This window comes from Zeugodacus cucurbitae, chromosome 5 (genome assembly GCF_028554725.1).
Source record: "Zeugodacus cucurbitae isolate PBARC_wt_2022May chromosome 5, idZeuCucr1.2, whole genome shotgun sequence".
Classification (NCBI taxonomy): Eukaryota; Metazoa; Arthropoda; class Insecta; order Diptera; family Tephritidae; genus Zeugodacus; species Zeugodacus cucurbitae.
The window spans coordinates 46,132,740-46,144,125 of NC_071670.1; the positions used below are offsets into that span (position 1 = coordinate 46,132,740).

The 11,386-nt window shown below is 31.6% G+C and overlaps 1 long non-coding RNA gene across 1 annotated transcript in view; it reads right to left on the minus strand.

Annotated features, from left to right (window-relative positions):
* LOC128922126 (uncharacterized) overlaps positions 1-10,815 on the minus strand; it is a 36,897-nt gene extending 26,082 nt beyond the window's left edge. Inside the window, exons 1-2 of the long non-coding RNA XR_008471414.1 lie at positions 10,479-10,815; positions 10,362-10,416 (exon numbers count right to left, since the gene is read on the minus strand). This is a non-coding gene — a long non-coding RNA (uncharacterized LOC128922126). The remainder of the gene's footprint in view (positions 1-10,361; positions 10,417-10,478) is intronic.
* Between the last annotated feature and the right edge of the window lie 571 nt (positions 10,816-11,386).

The following is an 11,386-nucleotide window of genomic DNA, read 5'->3' on the forward strand; positions in this document are numbered from 1 at the left end:
AACGCGATCTACTTCAAAATCTTCTACTTGCTTTCATGAAATAAATTTAAAGGAGAAATATTATAAATCGACCAACCCTCTCTCCTATTTACTATTTGTACCTATATACATACATACATATGTGCACTGTATTTAATTAGTCAATATAACAGCTGTAAATTAGCCAAAGGAAGCGACTCATCCACAAAAGGTAAGCTTTAATTTTATTTTACTTTCAGCAACCAATGGCTAATGCAAGCGGATGCGGAAGTACTGTGGCTGAGTAATTACACGCGCGCAAAAACATGGTCAGGAGCTAGCGGGAGTAAGTAACTTGACAATGAGATAAATGCTCAAATGCTTTTTCATTAATAAAACGAACCCTTTTCTAAGAATTTTCTTTCACTTCATTTATATATTATATAATTTTTTTTTTTCATTTCCGGTCTTTCAATTTACCTCACTTTTCTGATACAACAATACTGTTAGCCAAAGAAATGTTTGGCCCTCACAGCATTTTATGTGGTTGCTCAGATGAGTGCGTACGTATGCAGCAGTATAATGCATTAGGAATTCAAAATAAATCTGTTTGTGGTCTGTGGTAAATTACCAATTAGTTTGCTAAGCTGAACAAATCCAATGATAAAGCGAGTGTGTTTTAATTAAAAGTGGAGAAGGTTACATGAGCAAGGATTTAAGTTGAGAAAACAGATGCATTTTTACTAGGTTTGTATGATTTAAGTTTATGTGGCTACTAAATAGAAAGGATACTGATTTTATATTAAAATTATTAAACAAAAACTGTTTATATGAGTATTTACTAAGTAATAAATAAAAATTATGCCATGCCAAAAGGGGAAAATAAATGTTGTTTCCACGAAAATTTGTTTGGAAAACACACAATCAGTCCAATTTTGGATGCCTTACTTTATCTAAAATATCCTAAATCTACATTGCAAGGAAATTTGTACGAATGTTGTTAAAGAATGTCATAATCTTCAGAAGACATCTTCATTTTGCATATGCATTACAATTGGACGACAATCACTTGCTCCATATATGAAACCCATTGGTTGACATTTTGGCTGAATGCCTCGCGTTAATTGCATTACCGCAACAGTCAAATGGTTTGTGCTTGTCCGCAGTAAACCCACAAACACAGTAATATTGCTGGATGAACGAGTATGTTGTGTGTTCAGTGCAGCAGTAATGAAGAGGAAATGCTCAAAGGCGATAATAAAGCACAGACATACAACACAAATCAAATTCCAATCTCACTGCAACAGCTAAAGTTCAAAGGTACTACAACACACAGCTGCATTGTCATGACGGAGGGATGTGTTGAGGTGAGGTATCATATACTATATGAGACATACGTAGAGTATATACATAAATACGCAAGGATGTGGTTGCACAGCTTTTGCATAGAAGAGCTATGCATTTTGGCTATGGATAGAATTTGGAATCAATAGCCATTAGTCAAAAGCAGTCATGACAACGAGGCAAATATACTAGATAAAATATAGATCGTCAGTTTCATAAACCAACTGACTTTAGTTTATGACAAAATATAAAGTGTATAAGAAAATATATGAATAGTTCAAGTATACTTGCAAGACTATACTTGCTGATTAAAAATTAAGATATAGTTACAAGAATGAATAATGGAAAATTAGAAGCAAACTGGTTTACACTCTTCCGATGATTTTGGTATCGTATCTTGACGCCAAATGATCATGTTAAAGCCTTTTAATGACTACATCGCCATTTAAGGTATTTCACCCACCCAAGTAAGTGGAGTAGATAAATTAATTAGAGCGTGAGTGAGTACTAAACTGAAGTGATTCTTTAAAATAGTCGCAAATTTTATCTACATTTTTTTTTTGTAATAAAATACCTAAGGTTTGATAAATTTTTTATATAGTAAAATCTTACTCTCTCCGACTGAACGATGAAGGTCTATTTCGACCTGCTTTGAGCGTATACTTTATGAATATAACAAAATAATATATTTTCTATTAGAAAAACCTTGAGTTTTAATTGCTGGATAAGTGCCACTTATACACTTGAAATTCGCTTTCTTTTATAAATTATCTAACCATAATTTTACTAAACATATATTAGAATTGCTTAAGTTCCAGTCCAACTTGTCATAAATGGACAAAGCAATATTTGCATTTCAATACAGAAATTCCCAAGGAGAGAGAAGTTCGCTAACACATTTATGCACTTCACTAAACACGATAAGAAAACGAGCAAACTACAAGTAATATACGTTTGAAACTAGCGAAAAAGAAAATTTCCTTCAAACAAACAAAATACGTAAAAGTGGGAAGTAAAAAACAAACAAAGAAAGAGAGGGAAAACTTTTTCAATTGCATTATAAACAGTGTGAAAGCGCGTGCCATTTGTATTGATATTGATGCAACAGTGAATTTCAAAGAAATAAAATAAATGAATAAAGTAAAAATGATATAAGTAAGTGGTATAAATTCGTTTTACCTAGAAATAAGTATAATAACACTTATTGAATTCTAGAACGATACGAACTAATAACATCTCAAACCATTACTTTGCTTTCTACCACTAACTATTTGCACGTCAAACGCATCCGATGCTGTAAGACAAAACAAAGGCAAAGCAATATTGACAGCATTACAACGCTAAAGGTCTGCTTAAAACTATCAAGCTGTTTTCGACACAGTAATAAAAATGTACATGAAAAGTTTTTTGAAACCTAACAAACCAGAGTAAGGTAAACAGAAAATTCAAAACAAGTTCGCAGTCAGTTGCAGTAACAAGGTTCAGGAATAAGAGTGCAGCAATGAGTTTGACTTAAAATTATGTTGTGGATGTTAAGAGTTAAACTTTTACCGCACTCTTTAACATTTGGTGAAGCGAAGCGGAAGGATTCATAGGTGTACTTAATTCGTACTCATAAGCACAAGTTAGTCGGTTGGGAATTTTTATGACATTATCATGTTCGAAATTCGTATAAGGCAAACTGAAATGACGACATATATACGATATACTTTTCATAAACAAAGTCACACTTTCTTGACATAGGGGTTAACCTAAGGAAAATAACCCTAGTTGTGGAGGAAGAGAATCATTTAGTTCTAATTCTAGAGATATGTGAGCTAAAGATATTTGAAATTTTATAGTATTTCCAACCAAAAATAAGTCATATTTTTCTCATGTGAATTGGAGCTAAGAATGTTAGAACAGAGTAGTCTTAGAAACATTAATTTTTTGATAAAAAATATGTTCGCTTCTCATTAATAGGATACTGGAAACCCTAAAACCACTGTTCTAAAGAGATTAATGTTGAACCAATAGGTATAAAGTATGGAACCTTTATGAAATTTATACAATCTTTGGTTTATTCTACTTTACCATAACATACTTCATAACAGAAAATAACTAAAAGGAAAAAAAAAACATTTAAAATTATATTAAACATTATCTACTTCATTAAATATGCAAACGGAATTTCCATCGACGATTGCTATAAATATTCCTACATAACCAAAAAATTGCAAAACAAATCTGTCAATTGTCAACTGTCATTTGTCAACTATAACAAAATGTGAAAGGCCACTGCGTTATTGGAGGCATAGAGCTATAGTAATTTATTTTTGTTTACAAATATAGATGTGTATATTAGCGCTCGGAAGTGGATACAACATAGATATTCAACTGTCATCAAAAGTAAACATTCAATTTTATAGTTGACATATTGTAAAGATAATGAAGATTGACAACCTACCCAGTGGCAGTGACAACAGTTAGGTACACAAATATAAGTAAAAAGGTAAGAGAAAGGGAAATAAAATTTAAAAAGTAGCTGCAGTGAGGCAGAATACATAAGGAAAATCGATAGTCAACTAAGCCGCAAGCAATCAGCCAACGAATGCTAGTCACAACAATAACAAAGCTTACTAGTAGCCATTGTTCTTACAGCCCTTTAACTCAGCATGCTCTATATTAAGGCAAATTGTTTATAGATTCTCATATTTTTTACCTTTTTTATAGGATACTCCTTCTTACAAGGTTCTACAAAAAATATTATTCTACGACCGCCTAAATATCGACAAACTGTTGCTAAGCTCTGACCTACCATATGCTGCTATCTTCAATGACATCTACGTGGGAGTAACAGCCCTGCCTGAGCTTGAGTAACAGAACACTATTGGTTGTGAGCAAAGCTGATAAGTAGTCAATGCGTAGCGCAGGCAACCGAGCACAAGCTCGGTCATTCATCAGTGCGCCTCGTTTACATAAATCCTCATATTTTCATGCATCCATTTGTCTTGATTATATTTTTCAGGTAGACGATATTTCTTTGCTGTTCTTGTGGTTGGCGTTCTCATATAGGTAAACGGAGCTGCTGTCGTCAGTTAATTTGTTGTTTCAGCGACTGAGTTGTGACGTGGTGTTCGGAAGTAACTCTCCAGTGAATTTAGACCAACGAATGGTATGCTGCGAAGAACTGAGACTAGACCTTCCGCGTACAGAGGATACAATAATTTGAAGGAAAATATTTACAAAATAAATTTCTATGATATATTTCTGACTTTTTTCTTTCCTTAATAAGTTTGTTTTTTATTCTTGCTCAGTACCACACTTATTATGCTTCATACATGGAATAAAATGTATCACAGATTTTTGTTTTGAAGCCACAGACTTTGTAATGATCCATATATTTCAAAGGCTACAGTGCGTATGAGTAATAAAATTTATCAAATGAGATATAAGCGAGCTCATTTATTATATTAACTCTCTGACACTAAATGACGGCAAAATAAACTGATTATGTTGTAAATATAATTATATGAAAAGTGAGTAGTAAGGTTAAAAAAGTATATCTACAGTACAAAATCTGAATTTTTTAATAAGACAATTTCTTAGCGAGGAAATGATTTAATGATGCGGTGATTTGTTATGTGAATTCTACCGAAATTTCCTTTGAATATGTAAGTGCACAAAACTCAGTGTATGAAGTACATTTATCGCATTGAAAAGTGTTTTATAATTAGTTATTATTATGTTAAGCCGAGCGATAAACCACTACACGTTTTGCTAATATTATTTTAACCACAATAATTCATACCCATTGAGCTAAAAGCATTAAAAACCGCAAATGTATATGAACCACAAGAAATAAGCAAATTTCAAAATAATAAATACCATTTTCAATTTCACTGTGGGTAAAAACATTGTTTTTGCGTACTTAATATCATTATTTATATTGTGGCCACAGCCAATAGGTTTTTTAATTTTTAGCAACCAAAATGTATATATATATATACATATATATAAATACATACAACATATAATTCTATGTGAGAGTTTAAAGCACAAAGAAATACGAGTCATTGTTAATTATATAGCCGCAACAAGTATGAAAAGCACATTGATTGAAATAATATATACCTACAATATGTGTTTGAGTAAATTTTCTTTTGAATTAAATCACAATTGACAATTCACAATCCTTTGGGGTGGGTTACAAGCTGCCACTTACAGAAAGTAGCTGCCAACCCCTATATTTGTAGACATATTATTTAAATAGTATACGAAAAAATTGTCTGACGAACCGTAAAAACTTTTATTTTAACTGACTCAATCTACAGGTGTTCAGCATGTAACAAATAACCAGCTGTGCGAAAGAATTTTACCGTTAGCTAATGTGCAGCTTTTCTCACGCATGTTTAAGCATACCTGCTCAAGTACGATAAAATGAGTTTTCCAGCTTTATATAATAAATGTAGACGAAAGCAAGCAACCTAAGCCATTATGTCAGGATACATTAACATACAAAGAAGGTACTATAGTATTACTACTATAACCGTTATATGTGTTAAATGAAAAAATATTGGAATTAATGACAATCAGCAGCAAGTTTTGTATCTAATAATATTACATTAGGCGAATTACCATTAATTTCAATTTTGTCATAAATTTTCTTCATACATAAAGAATTTTCATTAACAATTTTTTCGCTTTGCTGAACTAAGCAAAAAAGTCAAATATAGAGGACAAATAAAAAGAAACATACGTTCCGTAAAAGAACTGTATTGCAATTGCTATTTTATAGAAGTAATAAACTCATTTAAACATAATCATAAATCATAATGTACCATATAATCCCAGATTTGGTTAAATGTATTCATATCTAATACTCATACGCTCCGTCGGACAATCAATTTAGAATGTGGTAAACCATGAGGAAAATAAATGTAAATGTTCCTTTCGTGCGTTGAAGCAACAAGCTTTGTTTCAAACTCATATGTCTTAAATGTATCTCCTCAACGATTTTTCCAATTTACTTTATAGATTTCCGCATTTGATTCTGAGGTATTTATTAACATTTATACTTGTTCGTTTGCGTAGCTTTTTATTTTTCTGAATATTTTGCATTTGTTTTAATTTTCTCGATTCCCACCTTTTGTGGTTTATTCAGTTTTCTTCAACCATCTGTTGCCTGTTAGCTTTATTTAAAATTCTTTGTACACTTTTCTGTGTACTCTTTTCTTCTGCGATATACTATTAGATTTTAGTCAATATACATACATACGCAAAATTGTATATATGTATAAGTATAGTTTATGGCTTTTCATTCCGCACTTTCTTTCTTAGAAAAAGTAAAAGTTGTACCCACTGACACACATACACACAGACAATTTCATGAATCTCCAATGGCCTTGGTGTTGTGGTGTGTGACTTTAGTATTTTGACTTTTTAAACACATTTAAGCAGAAAAGGTTATACTGAAGGAATTTATGCAATAAAAATTGTAAAAGATTGAAATAAACAAACGAAATACACAAACACATAGAGTAACAGTAGATATACATACGATAGAAGGCAAAGAAGTAAAACCATCGAGCATAGAATAACAGCATAGAAATTTTGAAAGAAGGCAAAGAAGTAAAAAAAATCCAACAACTCATTCAATTTTTTCAATTTGCCGATTGCAGTCTTTCTACATAGCTTCTTCTTGCTTCTTTGTGGACTTATGTTGATTTATGCTTTCCACGAAGGTTTCCACTGAAACCACTTACTGTAAATGTTTCCTCGCAGTTATTGACTTTTGAATTTCAAATTTTTTTTGGTAAATTTAAACTTCGATTTATGTCAATATTTTGAAATTAAAAGATCGGAGAAAATGTTTCTAAATGCATGAAGAATTTTTTTATTTACAACAAAGTCAATCAGCTAAAAGATAAAATTGACAAAGAGAGTGAAAAAGGAAATATATGCAGATTACCATGCATTACAACAATTTTTACTAAATGAAGACATACGATAAAACTAAGTGTTCTTCAGATAAATCAAAATATTTAAATCGTCAAGAGTTTATTATGAACGAAATAGATTGAGCATAAGACGTCTGAGATTTTAGTTATAAAATTTAGCATCATCAAAGAGAGAAGTGAAATTTCCTACTTCTCCTCTTCGCCCAAAACCTACACACTCAATCAAATATTTGCTAGTTTACTTCATTTTCTTTACATTTCTCTATCTTTGTTCGTAAAACATTGGTTTCGTAACATTCTCATAATTTGACATTGGCCATATGTGTTATTCGCTCTTGTAGAATAATGCTTGTTCGTGGCAGATTCAAGCAGATGCTGTATATTACGTGTTTGCTGGTAAAGAGAATGCAGCACTACTGTCTAAGCATCTTATTTCCACTACTTAACTTGCAAGTCTTGGCAAAAAGCTACTATATACATATGTATGTATGTATATGAGAAGCTAGAACAAAAGGCAGCAACCAACAAGTAAAATACAAGCAAATTTTCTTCAGCAAAAAGCAAGCTGAAATGACTATTGTTCATGCATATGTGCTTTAGTAAATATACATATATAATATATTATATATTTGGCGTCACATATATGTATTTGCTTGTGTGTTTTCTAACAGTTAAATTATAAGAAAAACCTGTTGCATACCGAAAACTCCGACTGTGAATGTAAGAGAAAAAGACTATTGTGAAATGTGACTATATTGTCATAGAAAGTATGGTCACGCGTGTGGAAAAATAATATGACTCCACACACTTATCATATTAAATATTTGCGCAACTTAAATAGAGAGAACGAATGGATGTTTTTATATAAAATACTTTCAAAGCCATATATACGTTTATGTCTATAAAAGGAGAATTCTAACGCATTGCATTGTATGTTGACAGTAAATTTACGGTTCTACTACCTGCAAGTATTACAAATGTCAAATGCAAAAATAATATTACATCTAAATGCAATAATTGCAACAGATGTAGTAATTATAATCGTAATAATTTCCAAGAACAAAATGTAAAAAGAGAAAATTAAATTTCTTGAATTCCATATTGAGTAAATGTCATTTACAAAACATTTCGATTCGAATACCTATCTACATACATACACATGTATGGAAGAACATGCAAGTATAATTGTATATACATATGCTTGTAGTAAGTATTGTAGTGTATGAATAAAACCTGAGCAACAGTACTTTTGTGAAAAACTTGGCAGCGAACATTTAAAATTCCCTGACTTTATATATGAGACTCTATGGTAGGTGAAACCTGAGTTATGTTCTCGGTTGTTGGAATAGCGAGCAGGATATACAATATGTATAGGATAAATGTGAGAGAGATCGAAATGCACGCCAACGAGTAACTTGAAATAATCAGAGATAAGAGCAGACATTTGATGTAAAAATGTGTTATGATACTTGATACTTGGGAGCCAAATAATACATTAAGGGGGGCGAAAGTAATATATTACAGTAAAACATGAACCACATTTATATAAGTTCATACAACAAATATTTCCTCTTCTTACTTTGTCATAGTAAAACAGAACTTTCTTGTAGTGTTTGTGGTTAATTTCCAGAGTTATTTGCGCTCAGTCATCTGCAAATAATTATCTATGTGCCTTTGCAAAATGTCCCTCAACCAACAACTAGCGACAACTTATGCTCACAAAGTTTAAACGAAAGTGGATGTGCCTCAGCTGCGTTATACAAACCGCTAAATTAACAAACATAAATTCTATAAAGTCTTGTTTACAGCATTAGAAAATATTTTTAAGTGAAATGGAAACTCAAACACTGACTTCTGACTTTATCTACTATTTATAGTAGAAATGTGCAAATGATATGCTTACACAAAGTTGTATATTAAGGATGTTAACTGCTACATGAAAAATATAATATTTTAGATGAAATAGCAAAAAAAGTTCTTTAAGGGGTTAGGTGGGTTTCAGTGGCTAAAAGCAAGGGTATTTTTTACAATTTAAAAAAAATTTAAAAAAAGGGCTTGCGGTGGACATCATAACTCATGATTGGTTCATTTAAAAAACAATAAACCAAATATATTTCGATAGTACATGGATAAATCTAGTTAATGAACTAAGGAAAAAAGGAAATATTGAAATTTGACGGAGTTTTAACCAAAAAGTTAACTTTTTTGATATAATTTTCGTCATATATAGGCTCTTCGTTCCTCTTCGTTCCTAAAAAGATAATATGTGTGCAGAATTTGAAAATAATCGCTTCATAACTTTATGAGATATCGTGTCCACCGACTAGAAAAATGGAGTTTTGAGATAAACACGTTTAAAGTTTTACATTCATACTGACGTGGTCTGATGAGCAGAACTTCCAAGAAAGCGTCTAACTATTGTTATGTCATCTAAGTGTGTTCCAAAGTATTTAAATAGCGATAATAAGTATTTACATAAACTTTTTAACTCACTAATTTGAGCGTGGGACTTTTTCATATCATTCTTTTCAATTGATTTTTCATGTGGGTATTTACACTACCACTAACAACTATCAGCTACAAATATGAATATACGTTATTTGTGAATCGCAGGTTAATTGGAAGGCACACACACACACATCTGTGAAAGCTATTTTTGTTTGGAACTAGAAAAAGTTTTACTGCCTCATTTGCGTTTCTGACTAACACCTACACGTCTTTGGAGATTATATAATCGTTATTCGAATTTGACAATGAGAAAAATAGCCGTAGGCGTTGTGTAGCATCAAAAATTATACTAACAATTCTCTCCAGTATTTTTACTTTGACAATTTCTTAGAAATGTTTGCATCTCTGTGGGTATTTTTAGCAGATAGATAATATAAAAGTTATTGATTGGCAAGACTATTAAAGGTTTCTGATTTTTTATGGTTAATATCATAACTCATAACAAACAAAACTTAAAAAAGTATCTTAGTTTATAATTTACCATAGTACCCAACAACAATGAAAGCTATTCGCTGACACTCCAATATTTTTTCAGTTACAAATATTTTCCGTACAAATTTTTTTCTGTTATGTTATAGACAAATATTTTCCATGAAATAAAATCTCACTCACCTTTTCACTGTAAACTTTTAGTCAAGCGTTAAAATGCCTCCTTTTGAAGTGGTGCCTGAAAGTGAAAAAATGTAAAAAGTTGTTACAAAAAGTCGATAAATGGAAATAAAACGTTACTTGAATATTCAATTGACCAGATGCGTCAAAAATTGCCAACAGTGCGAGCAACTGCATACAGAATGAGTTTAGCGAGTTCACTGGAAAACATATATATATATTTAAATATACAAACACATACAAATAAAAAAATTTAATACAAACATACAATAAAACTCAAAAATATTATAATTCTTAACGGAGAAGAGTGCTCTTGAATCATGCATGAAACTTTTAGTGGTTTTTACGGTTTTCAACTCCAATGTAAAAGGGAGGGCAAATGTTCATTTTAATAGAATGAAGGGAGATGCATACATATATAGGCACATAGTCTATACATGACTGAAGTTTTTCGCGTTAAATCACGTTGAGTGCACGTTGATGATATTGAAACTTTTTTTAACATTCCAATTCCTGCATTCTGTTTTTTATTCGAAGCTAACACTTCTTTTCAGTTCTCCTATCAATCTATTTTAAGCTTGCTGCACTTTTTTGCCACATCTACACTACAGTGGTAGTAGCGTTAGTCTGACATTCCAAGTGCAAGTAGCATGCAATTGCATGGTGCAGAAGAAGATGTTATGCGCAACGATGCGAGATGGAAAATATGAATATGGGCTGCTGGGCAAACTCTCAACGCAATAAATTTCCGGCGGACATGTAGACCATGAGTGTTTGTTCAACTGCTTGAAAGGCATGACGTTTCTATTTTTAGTTGTTTCTAAGGTTGTAGCTATGGTCATACAGTAATCCGATGACTCTTTTGCACTCAAGCTTTTTCGTATATTACTCATACGACATGTATAACCCAAATCATGCTAGGAAGATTCCACATGAAAGAGGTGTATTCAAAAATGAGATCTGACATGTATAGTCGTAGAGATAGATTTACAAAATAGAAAAGGAAGTTATAAAAATATTACGTGTCC